This window comes from Condylura cristata, unplaced genomic scaffold (assembly GCF_000260355.1).
Source record: "Condylura cristata isolate star-nosed mole 26May11 unplaced genomic scaffold, ConCri1.0 scaffold00007, whole genome shotgun sequence".
Classification (NCBI taxonomy): Eukaryota; Metazoa; Chordata; class Mammalia; order Eulipotyphla; family Talpidae; genus Condylura; species Condylura cristata.
This window is the reverse complement of record NW_004567108.1, coordinates 53,546,921-53,558,353: the sequence shown is the minus strand read 5'-3', so window position 1 is coordinate 53,558,353 and position 11,433 is coordinate 53,546,921. Positions and strand designations below refer to the sequence as shown.

Below are 11,433 nucleotides of genomic sequence, written 5' to 3'. Positions count from 1 at the left end.
CCCACTCTGTCTCTGGTGAATCCTCTCACCCTCCACATCTCTGGCCTGTACCCCAGTTCTATATGAATAAATAAATAAATCTTTAAAAAAAAATTTACTTCAGGCCTGTATTTCAGATAGACAGTGATATTAATTACATTTTCAGACAGGTGACTAAAAGTTTGAGAATCTAAGTTATCAAGGACATGCATTTTAAATGAACAGCTTACCTAATTAACATATAGAAAGGATCCATTATATGCAAGGCATTACATTTAGAACTCACATGCAAAGGCGAATATGACAGATGTTGCCTTCAACAAACTATCTGTGTATGATGAAAACAGAGGGATAAACAAATCAAACATGAATTGTATCAATACACTGTATACAGGGTGTTGTCAGAATAACAGAGTGATCAGAAAGGTTGTCTAGAGTTGACATGTAATGGAAATTTGATGAAGTGCTAGGATTAAGGCAGCAGTAATCACTCTAGTTAGGCATGGTGCATAAGGGAGACAAAGCATGTTCTAAAACCAAAGTCAGCTTTGTAGTTTATATGCTCTCTATTTATAATGGAGAACCCAGGATAAAAGGAAGCATGGGTGTTAGGGAATAACCTGACACAGAAGGGACTGTAGATACTATCTTAGGATATTGGGAAGAAAATGTGTGTCTTATATGGACCTGAATTGTTTAGATTTGTGTCTTACATAGAATAGACTGAGTAAGACCAGAGTGATTCTGTGACACTTTGAATGTGAACAGTATGCTTTTAGTGAATATGCCAGAACAAACTGTGTATAATGAGACTATCCCAAGTAAACCAAGACAGAAAGGCATCCCAGCTCAAGTAGCCCAAGTTTTATTCCTGACTCAGGTATACTATTGAAGTCTAGCAACATAACTTTTAGATTTAGGTTTCTCATCGAAATATGGTATAGGGCTGTTTTACCCATTTCACAGAGTTTTTCTAAGACTCAGTTGATCAAATACTTTATAAAATATAAAATAAAGTAAGGTGGGGGCCCTCCCTGGTGGTCATTATTCTGTCCACAGCCACTGCAGCATGAGTTTGATCCCCACCCAGGAAGCTGAACTATATGGCACAGCAGACCTCCCCTGTCTGGCCACAGCTCCCCTCAGCAGTGTATTTCAGTAGATCTGTTTATCCTGTTTATCTCTGGTGAATCCTTTTACACCTCTGGCCTGTACCTCAGTTCTTGTAAATAAATAAATCTTTAAAGAAAAATAAAGTAAGGTGGTATCACACGATTTTTTGTGTGTCTGATTGTCTTTATAGTTAAAAATACCATAGTCATAGTATAAAACAGTAAGGAAAATTAGCATCTTTGAGCTCTTAAAGGGGGCTAGGTCTTATACTGTCAGCTTTACATTAAGAGCCTCATTTGTAAATTTACAAATTCGTCTATCCAATAGCAATGAGGTGGGTGAGAATGCAGAAATCAAGATCCAGGAAAGAATGTATCAAGGCCACCCAGCTACAGTTTTAAATTCCAGAGTCTACACCTGGAGACCTGTCCCCATTGTTCATGATCTTAAGAGTAGGTACAGTTTTATATAGATCCTGTCTGTATTCCCTTCCTAGTTTTCTTTTTAAATAGCTAAATATACACTTTTGCAAGAAAAATACTGGTAATCAACCACGTATCTTTTCCTAAATCAACTAAACCTGGTAAATCTAAGACAATTTAAAATAGGAATGACAAGAAAAAACACACAACTGGAGCAAGGGATATTAACACTTGAGTGCTTACCTTTGGAAATCTGCTAGGAAAATTCAAAACCTCTTCCCAATCATATGAATATAATAAGATGTATGCAGTATGGACTACTTTAAATTTTAAAGTAATGATCATTGAGCAACCAGAAATACTAAAGATGCTATCATGTGAAATAAATCAGAACTACTTTTTCATGCACCTCATATAAAATTCGTTTTTTTTTTCTAGTTAAGCTGCAATTGTAATATATTGAGGTTAGCTAACTTTTATTGGAGCTTATACTTTTTACAAATATTGCTGCTTTTTTCTTTACTGTTTTTTCTTTACTGTAAAAGTTTTTTTTTTTAAATCAGTCAATGAAAGAAGACTGACTTTAAGTGGCAACTGTGTAAATGCAATATCCTATGTAATATTAAGTTCTTAAGTATAAGAATATTACAGCCCATGCCCCTGACTGCTCATTCTAGTATATTTTGCTTTGTATACTAGAAGAGACCTACCCACTTGTAAATTCTGTTCCACACACACGATGCTGTGCCTTCTTTGTGGGTACTCTGGTTCCTCTCTTATTATCGAAGTTGACATGTACTTGGAGTCCTGAATCCCCAGCATGATTCTCGGCCTGTGTCATTCATTTCCCACAGTTAAAAAGTTGCTTTTTAATTAAATTTTCTCTTGCTTCTTTGGCTCTGGCATAAACTGCTTATATTATCTTCCAGCTCCCTGTGACCATCTCCTGCCTCTATCTCTAGATTGCCAGCCCTTTGTGGTTATGAACTGGAAAGGTCACAGTCATGGAATCAGGAACAACAAACTTTACAGAATTTACGGAGAGCTGAACATCTGTGATAATCTGGATTTAAAAACTGTATCATAACTTGAAATATAAGATTTTGGGGGAACTATTGAGAAGTTGATTTCTCTTTTTCCTTTTATGCAACAATCTTTTTTCTTTCAGTTTCCATGGTTATCTATTTAGTCTCTATTTTTTCCTAGTTGTGTCTTGATACAAATTTAATAGTTGTGTGTTGATACATATTTATCTCCTAATTCCTTTAGTTCTTCACTCTCTTATCTTTAATTCTTAAGTACCATCTGCTACCAGTTTCTTAAAAGAACTCGCTCCCCAAAACTTCAGAATATCATACACACTATAATTCCAAATTTCTAATAACTTCAGATGTCCTAATATTTTCCTTCTTAGAAAATGCCAGGTGTGTTCCTCTTTCCTGCCTTTTCCTTTCATTCCAATTTTTTAATTTTCCACCTCATCAAAAAACTATTGCTTTCCTGCAGCTACTCCTTGGAACAGGGGGAAGCATCACGTCTATTTTTTGCCTTATAAAGACTCATTTGATGAGTCTTACTTGGTGCTTGGCTCCATGAAGTTGCTACAAGCATCACCTCTGACTTCTTCAAACTATTTAGCAAATCTTATGTTTAGTATGTTTCTGGGAGGAGATACCAGCTCTCACCATGCTGTTCCTTTCATTCCACATCTTCAAAAGCCTTCTCTCATCATGATGTTCCAGTTGTTTTTTTGTTAGATTACTCTACTCCATAGCATGTACCCAAATTTTTCATCACATATATATTCATGTGTTTGTATTAGGGAACTGTCAGTGAAGTGAAGCTTTGTGATAGCAAAGCTAGAATCTATTTTTCAGTATTTCACTTAAAAGCCATGCAGTAGCTGACACAAAGTGGGTACTCAATATATTTCTACTGAATGAACAAATGCAGGGTCACATGTAATCTTTACCCCATAGGAGAGAGGTTACTACTGTTATTGTAATATCCTTATTCGATTGACAACAACTTGTGTAAGTCATACACTTTCTTCTGGCACTTTGCTTTTATAACTATTGGCTTCAAAACACACTTTCAATCCACATTTGTAATCACCTTTAATTAAAGCCCACATTTTTAATCCCTCATGCCTACTGCCTGTTTAGCAGGGACTCCTCCGACTATGCCTTTCTTACTTTGAGGCCATAGCTGCTGTTATTTCTGTAGGAGTCCTTTTAGATCATGGGTTCTCATTTCAGTTAATTTAGCATGCAGGTGATTGCCAGGGCTTGGGTTATATTTCCCTTACACCTTTCTCATCATGTCTCTTTCACCTTTCTCATCAGCACTTTTCAGTGCTACTCATTAGCTTGATATCTTCCTGGGAGTTCAAAGCCCTTGTCTTCATCACTCCAGTAAAGCATCTCCTCCACCTTTCATAGTATGTGTCTAAATGCTCTAGAGTCTTTTCTGTTTACCTTCTGGCTTCTAATACTCTAACTATATGTTCTTTAACATCTCCTTGCTTCAGCCTTATAGAACTTCTTTACTTTTGTTAATCAAGTCTTGATACCATAATTTAAGTAAAATCTACAATACTCTTTTTTCAATTAGGGACTCTTATCCTTTTAAAGAGATATTCCCCCAAATTCCCTAGAAATCTGTTTTACTACATTGGTAACTACTGTTACTAATAATGTTGTAAATGTATCTCACTTTAGATCATAAATACTATGTAAAATGGTATCATATGTTCCTCTTTACCACATGTTTTATATATATATATATACATATACATATATATATTAATTTTTCTTTTACCCTATCAATAAAATAAAGTTATTTAGACTTTGGATATATGTGTGTGTGTGTATGACACATACAATAATATATGTATATAATTTGAAATCAGTCATAAAAGTTATTTGCCTAATTCTTTAGTGTTTAGTACAGATTAATGTAACATATGTAAATAGTCAGATTCTGCATATAATAAAAATAAATCTAACTCAGCAATCAGTGCCAAAAGGTTTTTCCTTAAGAAGCATGCAAACACAAGTATGCTATCAATTCAGAGTCTAACTTCTGCCTTATATCTTTCTAATGAAGATATGTGTATTACTGTATGTTCAGTCCATAATATATTTGCATGTGTTATGTTTTTTCTCACTGATAATGAGAACATGAGTTTCATTTTAAAGAACTACATTTGGCAGGGGTGTAAGGAAAGCTTCATAATCTAAGTGAAATTCTAGAAATTGTAAATATTAAAGATTTTCAAATTATCCTTAGCTTGTTTGAAGTAAATGATGGCTAAAGTAGGAAGAAAGTGAGTATTTGGAATCCTAAATCATCTTCACTTTCCTTCTTACAGGAGTCCAAAAGTGGAAAAATAAGGGAAATAACTAAGTGCTAGTAGGTATTGCATATACTAAGACAATTTTAAAAAGGGAAAAAATGAGTCTGAAGGGAGAGTTATCAGACACAGGGTATTTAATCAGAAAACATCCTTACTCAGAAGGTTGCTTATCTGTGGGTTGTTCATTGAAGATAAAGCTATAAGACTCTAGGTCTAAGTGCTGACATCAGGGAGAATTCATTGGAAAATAAAAATGAGAAGTGGTTGCTAAAGGAATATGTTGAATTTACATTACTAACATCTTTTATGTGGATAAAATGTGTTTGATGTATTTCAGAGGCTACACATAAAAAAAAAAAGTCTAGGCCACTAATTTTAAAATGTAATAGAGAGTGCTAGAGAGAGCAAAAAAAAAAATAGGAGTGGGTGACTTTCTCTAGTGTCAATGGTATATAAGAGTTCAGTAGTCAGGGGTAAAAGAAAATGGAAAGAAAAAAAAAACAAAACTGGAGTTATAAAGGGGAGATGAAGTAGTAGGAATTTACACAACTCAGAAGTGGACTTGCCACAGATGGCTGACATTTCAAGTGCAAACCTGCTTTAAGATAGACTATTAGCTGGGTCTTGAATTCTAAAGACTATGAATGTGTCAAGCTGCCCTAATGCAGAGGAAATGTCTCAAGAAAAGGTTAAAGATGAGGATAAGGACGTGTTTCTCAGTAAAGAATCATGTAAACCCAAGACTCTGGAAAGTTAACAATTACAGAATAATACCTTTTTTAAAAAGTTCTTAACTTTTCGGTTTACCATAGCTATTTAGAGTTAAATTATAATTAACCCACACTCTCCATAATTAAATTGTAGATCTAGTGAAATTACTAGATTGTATTAATTAATGACTCAAAATTGTGGCTATATTCACTTAATACCTCTCCTATGTGGTTAATGAAGCAATTTATTAATACTTCAGTGTCATCATTCATAGTAGGAAGCATGCCAAACATTTGAAAATTCCTCATTAATGATAACACGCACACTGACAGATTAGATATAGGTAAAGTTGGACAGATTTAGGTTGAAGAATTATTAGGTGAACTATAAAATGAGGCAATGCTTTACTGCCAGCACTATGAATCTATCAAATGGTAATTGGATGCACGTGTTAGCAGCAGTAAAAAGTCATTGTCCAGTTGTCCACCTTACATGGGAATCTACCCTGAGTGTCTTCTTTGATTTATTGTTCCAATTAGAACACAGCGTTCAAAGAAAGAACACAACTGACTTGATTTAAAAGGAAGGGAGTCTTTAAGGCCATTATTTTGTGGGTGACCCGGCTCCCTTTTAGACATCTTGAAGCTTTCTATTTGTGTAAAATCTATACTAATTAAATACTTTGTTTTAAACGGATTATGTGAAGTAGCCATGTTTGCAAGCATTCAGTCAGTATCACTGGTTGCTTCTGAAGATGCATTTTTCTTTGTTAATTTTAAAGGCAGATATCCAGGTTTTTTCACGTGTTACAATGACTGACAGACACAGGTAAAGGTACCAAGCACTCAAAAATAATGCCTGTTTTAAAAAAACATTTTTTTCTAATCTGCAAAACTGAGTCACAAACACCATTGGTTAAATTACATGTGTAAACATTCTTAAATCATTGTAAGATACCATGGGAGAGTGAGACACACTGCATACATGGCAAAAGAGATTCACTGCTTTTCCAGACTTTGTTAAAATTATATAAAATTGAATCTTACAAACCAGCTCACTGAAAAATTGAAAAAGATCTTTAATGTCTGGGTGGAAAATAATATTTATATTAGGAAAACAGCAACTGCTAATGCTGACAAATGTTAGAACAGTATTACTAAAAATGTCATCTGAATTAGTCTTCATTGCGACATTCACAGAATTAATGTTATGACAGATTAAAATCACTTTGAATTAACATACATGTATTAATCTCCTGAAGCATAATAAAGAATTATTATTTATATTTCAATTCTGGATATGCATATGTATTTTGAAGACTTAGGAAAGAAGTGGATCTTCATAAGCAGCTCATAAATGTGAGGAACATTAGCTCCATATCAAATGAGCTGTCAGCTTTCCCCCAACATTAGGACTTGTAGAAAGTCAGAAATTTGGATAATAAATGGGTTTGTCTCTGAATATAAGGTCCTTGCACAGGAGTTTAAATGAACATTCATTTTCTACTATAAATTCATGGAACACTAAAGAAAGGAACTGGAGTGAGACTTATCACTCTAAACTTGCAGGCATAAAAGTAGAAGAAAAAGGCATCCTCTGAGGTCACCGTCATGCTACATGACAGAATTCTTTTAAATTGTGTTCTTAAACCTCCTTTTGAAAACACCTGTTTTTAAAGCTTGGTGTACACTCTTGGTTAACAGATGGCTAAAATACCCCAGACCTAGGTTCAGAGACTGAATTCTCATGCTCCAACATCTACATGTGATCTCTGCCAACTGTTTTCTTGAGTTTCTTCTAGGAGATGGTGATAAATCAGGTTTATGAAGAGGAAACTCTCTGTAATTGTGCATTTTAATGGATTTATGATAAGGCCATCCAAGTGGAGGGTCCATATGGCAGGGATGCAGTAAAGGTAACAGGACAGTGTCACGTAAACATTAAATACAGTGCCTTCCACCTTCATAAATCCTCCATGCCCATGATTAAATGCTGCTGGTTATAAATTATTCAAGCAAAGTCTAGAAATAATCACAATTTAAGTAAGACACAAGTGCAAGTCAAAAGTTGTTTACAAGTGTTCTTCCCTGAACATTCTGGTATATTTATTTGGAGATAATATTTGAGTCCCTGTTTTTGTTAACAATTACTTTCTTACTTTATTTAATTCCCTATAATGAGCTCTAGTCTTGATTAAAATGAAATAATGCAAATCATTAATCCTAGAGAATAATCTAGCACTTTTATGCAGTAAGCCCTTTTTTGTTGATGTACAGACTCCCCCTTTATTCCCTCCCTCTCCCCTTCTGTGTGTATGCATGTATGCTTTAGGTTTCTAAGTATGTTGCCCTTATGAGAATCATTTAAGAAGTTTCTGCAATAGCACAACTTCACACTGGCATTTACAATCAAATGATTTTATTAAATTGGGGTCAATCAAACATTTGGTACCTAGCTGTAAACAATTACTATTACAATGGCATTCTTGGACTTTTCTTAGTTATATATTTCCAATGCCCTCTCTTAAAATAAAAATGAGACTGATATGTGTGTCCAGAAGAATTTATATTCCCAAGCATAATATCTCAAAAGATATTTCAGCTAGAGAATGCATGGCTATTGCCTAATACCATGCCATCACCTGCAAAGATACCTTTTCATTTCTATTCCATTATCATTTTACTACTGTGCCAATTTAATTTTGAAGAACTGTTGGTGTTCACAGTAAGGAGTACGAAAGGTTTTGGATAATTTGTAGATTTTTGGAGTAGCTATTCCTCAAATATTGATCTCAATGTTGCCAGTAGCAGAGATAAAAGAAAAACAGCAGGACATAACCAAATTGGCTTGAATGTCAGTCGTGCCCAATTCTAGATGGGTGACCTTAAGCAATGCACTTTTTCAAGTTTAATTTTTATTCTGAAAACCGTGACTAGTTATGTCTAAACCTCATAGGACTGTTGTGTCAGATGAGACACATCCCAGACAAAGCACATCCCAGACACTGATTTCTGTATAGGGCCCATCCTCCTTTCCTGGAAAGACTCTTAAGCCCTATGGCTTTTCACTTCTGGGAGTTTAGAAATACATTTTCTTTTCACTCTACTCCCCCTTTCTACAAGTTGACAACCATGGGAGATGCCCACAGCTGTTTTACTTATGTCCAGAAATAAGTCCACCAGTCCCAGTTGCAAGGGTCCCTAACAGCTGTATCCAGCCTTTCTCTGAGGCCAGAACTGGAGTGGTAATGTTTCAAGGGCAAAGCTCTAGATGTAAAGAATGATAAAGCAAAACCTGCTTTATCATAAATGAGCCTGCACATATCTAGTGACAGATATACCACAGCTACTCTAAATTATTCAAGCTTTCTCAGACTTCTAACAGGAGAAACATAATTCATCTCTGCTCCCTTTATTCTACTCTTTAGCACATGTAATATTTTTAGAACTATCCAATTTCCGGGAACCAGCTTTGGAGGTAGAAGTTAAAAATGATTTTGCAATGCTTATGAGTGATTTCATTATTTCCCTTTTGTTAGCATTTTACTGGCAACAAGCCAGTAAAACGGTTGTTTAATTACCCAGGACATCACAAACATGCAACCTCTTAGATAAGCTATTACTGTATTTTAGCAGCAATAATATTAATGTCAAAAGTAACAAAGAAAATTAAGCCTCAAATGAGCAAACCTCAAAAGAACAGCTCTGTGTTTTGAGAATAATTAATAACTTGTTTAGGAAAATGTTACTGAAATGTGGTTTTTGGACAAGGAACTGACACTCTTCAGAGTCTAGATACCCCAATATTTAACAGGCTACCATTTGGTGGGCTGGCTGGATGGTACCCTGCGGGCATGGCAAAAGTTTGTTCACATGTAATTATGCAACATTTAGACAATATCTTAATGATACCATGTAGTTCAGCTGAATCAGTCCAGCTGGAAATTGTAGCAGCCTTCTGATTACCAGGCCACATGTGGAATTAAGGCTTTTTCAACCTCTACTTTTCACTTGCTATGTTTTGATACAGATGTTCTTAGAAAACCTAAATTATTTATGGTTTGATTTTATTTAGCAAAGTAAGCCTCCACTTTCATTTTCAAGCATTGATTAAGACTGCACTACCATATAAGAAGCTGTCACTTAACAAGGGTTATTAGTATACTTCAGAGTATGGAAGCGGTGTTAGTATGTTTTGAACAGGTAGGGTAGAAAACTTTCCATGGTTGCCCTTATGCAATAAAAATTGTATACTTTGCTCTTTGCAGAAAATTCTGAAAGTGAAAATGTGTATTCTGGAAATCATTTGACTAAATGTTAATCATTCAGTGATCATTATTTTAGAAAATAGTAATTTATGTTGCATAAATAAGCTAGTGTGGGTTGGTCCTTATGTCACATAATGGAGAAAATTGAAATATACCATAACAGAATCAAATTAGTGTGAAAAATAAAGTTTCCTTAATGTGAACACACTGAAATTTTAATTATGTTTCTTTGTAGTATTTCCTTGAACTAAAAGGAAAAGAAAAAATTCAGTCTAGGATAATAGTTATTCTTTTAAAACTCCCAGCTCTCTCTTCAGTGACTGCTTGAACCACTTCTTCCTCATCATCCTATCTGAATAATGCTTTATTCTAGAAGCAAACACTGGTATTACATTTTCAAGCAACAACTATAAAATTTATACATATTAGCCCATGAATTCAAATAGCACATGGTTTTTGAGAAGGCAAAAAAAAAAAAACTCTTCATCATAAATAACATTATTTAACATTATTGACACTACTTTGTATAAATCAGAATGGGGGAGGGAATTCACTATTAATATGTCTAATATTAATCATGAATGGCACACTCTAATTTGTTCTGCAAATATTATTACTTGTAAACATGATGATCATTTTAGTAACTCTAGGTAGCAGCTGAAGAGGATAGGAAGTGGAGGTGAGTTGTGAAAGAAGGCAACTAGTCTTAATTCTTGCAAATTTTTATTTAAAACACATGCTAAATTCAAGCTAATTGTCATTCCCATGAATGACCAAGGAATCTTGAAATATATGAGAGATGTACTTAAGTGAGCTGCAAATATATGAGGGAAATTCCCAAACCAGACATAGAAAAAGTTCCTTTGAAGGGTGACTTGGAAGTACCATTTTGATAAGGCTAAATGGTCATTAAAAATGTTCAAACATCATTGTCTACTGTCTTCAGTGTGTCATTACATGGCCTCCGGGTCCTTTCAAATAGCAGTCAATAGAGGATGAATAAGTCTCTCCACTTGAAAGTAACTAGGAAAGGAAACCAACAGTAATCTGGCTTTGCTGGATGGATTCAAGAAGAGACACAATATCCACCCCTCCTCTTCTGGTTTTCCCTCCCCCTACCCAGTCCACGCCCCTTCAAGAAAGAAAGAGGAGAAAGAGCTAGAGAAGAAGCAAGAGACAAGAAAAAGGAAAGAAACCCAGGGATCAGGGCGTAATTTGTGTGGAGGAGAATATGTCATCTTATGGGATAAACTATAGCCATGGAAACAGACTTATGACTTTTACTTTGAAAACAAAAGAATGACAATGAAATTTGTGTGAGGTCTGTGTGGATCCAGTCCCAGATGTTTACAATGCTGTAGTAGTATAGTGCTGCAATATGAGAGGTTTTAGAAGAAATGAGTACAACAGGACACCACAAAGCAACGCATATGCTATTGACAATGCAGACATGAGCATCATGTTACCAACAGAGAAGGCAGGCAGAAGACAAATAGCAGCGGTGGTGCCTGAAAAGCTAACTTCATGGACTGCAATCACTCAAACCAACAAGAGGGACCAAAAAAAAAAAAAAAAAAAAAAAA

At 34.9% G+C, this 11,433-nt stretch overlaps 1 protein-coding gene across 1 annotated transcript in view; it reads right to left on the bottom strand.

Annotated features, from left to right (window-relative positions):
* FGF10 (fibroblast growth factor 10) overlaps positions 1-11,433 on the bottom strand; it is a 68,740-nt gene that overhangs the window by 55,535 nt on the left and 1,772 nt on the right. The gene's annotated exons all lie outside the window — the stretch shown is intronic.